Raw genomic sequence first — 2,385 nt, 5'->3', positions numbered from 1 at the left:
AATCTCGAGGCGTGCCGGAGCTGTAAAGCGCTCATCATGAAGGGTAGACGGATCTTATTTGATCTCGTAGAAAGCAGGAGTAAGTGAGGGAAAGACTGAAAGGAAATCGGGGGATGTTTATGAAGGTAGAGAGCGTTAAGAAGGGAATAAATTGAGACAAAGGGAGAGAAAGGAAAAAGAGAGGGGTGGTCTTCTCGTGAGCATGTACAAGTGCTATAATTCCCGCGAGAGGAGTGTATATCCAAATGACAGCTGCAAGAAATCAGCAGGGTGGAGAGGAGAGGGAAGGGGAGGAGGAGAGGCCCCCACAGCCATATCACACTTTAGATCACCTTTTAGGCTTTGCTCCAACATCAGTCTCCTCCCCCTGCCCAGTTTTGAACCGTAGCTTACCTCCGTACGACCTACAAAACACATATGACAGGGGCATGACTGCTGAATGTTGCCTGTGTTTCAGTGCCTCCAGAGACAGAGGGGGGAAAGGAACTCGTGGCTGTATCTACGCCCCAGAAGCCACACGAGCCCAGGTTATGATTGGCCTGCTGGCTGACCCCTGACAACATGACTGATACTACCTGGCAGCTGTGGCCAGGATCCTGCTGCTAATCTGTTAAAGAGAGAGAGGAGGGGGGTGGGGTTTGGGGGAGGTCAGTGTCCAAACAGGGTGGATTTGGATCACGGCCAAAAGACAGGCTGATGGAGATAGAATGACTGATAGGTTTGACGTACAGGATGTCAAACTGTCAGTAGGTTTTCACTGGCGCTTTACACACACACACACACACACACACACACACACACACACACACACACACACACACACACACACACACACACACACACACACACACACACACAAAGTCTGTGGGTGAAGATCTTTGCGTCCTGATAGCGCTAGACCAGGGTTTCTCAAAGTGGGTGCCGCGGCACTCTAGGGTGCCGTGACGCAAGTCCAGGGGTGCCGCAGAATACTATATAATATTTGGAATTGATCAATATCACAGTTTAACCACTTAGACCCTCTAGACTTGCACTGTGATGGTGCGTCCTTTTTCCATCTACATCAAATTCTGCAAAAATAGCAAGTCTACAAGCCCACAACACATCATGTTGCATTGTGAGCTTGTAGATCGGCTATTTTTCGTGAATGTTCCCGCCAGGGGGCAGATGTAGCGCTGGCGCCAGGCGGTAATATCAATTTAATGCATAACGCCGGCCATGTGTTCTAAGGCTTGATTTATACTTCATCGTATGATATTGACACACACCAAAAATAGGCCATCTACAAACTCACTGCACGTTGCATCGCGGCGCGTTGTGAGCTTGTAGATCAGCTATTTTTGGCACACAACAACGTTGTGCAACGGAGTATAAATTCAACGTAAAGCGGTACACATTGACACAGACAGTGAAGGCAACCAAGCAAGGCACCAACCTGCTCAAAGCGAACAGTTAGGGGCTCAGTGTCCAGGGGCTTCGTGTATTGCTCAAGGACTCTTAGCCAGGAAGATCCAGGGATCAAACCGGGAACCTCCTGGCTCCCAGATGGTCGCTCTTCCTCCTGGGCCACTGTCACCCCCAGCTGTATAGTATTATTGTAGATGTCATGGAAACAAGTGAACGTTGTGTTATAAAACACATTTTTCTCACAAATTAAAGCTCCACTACAGTATGTAACTTTCTAATAACTATAGCACATTATGTCCTATACAAATAAAAGGTTGCATTTATAAGCAACAAATCTCACCGGTTCCTGACTCAGGGGTTTCACTGCTAGAGGCTTAGGTATTATTTAGTAAGGTATGACCAGTGGCGGAATAATAGTGACTGCAGAATAGTCACCATATTGCTTTACTCTGAATGTTACTGTTCCTCGAACCACAACCCCATGTTCAAGTTGTGAAATCAGAATATATCGACTGTGTCAAATGCAGCGCTGAGGTCGAGCAGTATTAAAATAGCACAGTCTCCTGAGTCAACAGTTTAAATGTATAACTTTTAAAAGAGTGGATTCTGTGCTGTATGGTATGCCCTGAACCCAGACTGGAGCACTTTTAGGGATGCGTTGTCATCGTGAAATGTTTGTAGTTGCCAAAATGCAACCTTTTTGAGAACCTTTTGACAGGAAGGGTAATTTAGTCATCGGTCTGAAATTGGTGAGGCCTGTGGGGTCAGGGTTTGTTTTTTTATATTATAGCCTGAACCACAGTGTTTAAAATATGTGACATAGCCTGAACCAAGACTGTTTATAATTGGCAGGATGCTAGGACCCAAACTGTCAAAAGCCACTTTTAAGGTAAGTCCCGAGGTGTGAAGGAACAATGTCAAGCGAGCAGGTATAGTGTTTATTATATGGGAAACTTATCCAGCAAACAAGGCTAAAAC

This window comes from Gymnoscopelus braueri (genome assembly GCF_963280865.1).
Source record: "Gymnoscopelus braueri genome assembly, chromosome: 4".
NCBI lineage: Eukaryota > Metazoa > Chordata > Actinopteri > Myctophiformes > Myctophidae > Gymnoscopelus > Gymnoscopelus braueri.
Note: the sequence above shows the minus strand (reverse complement) of the source record.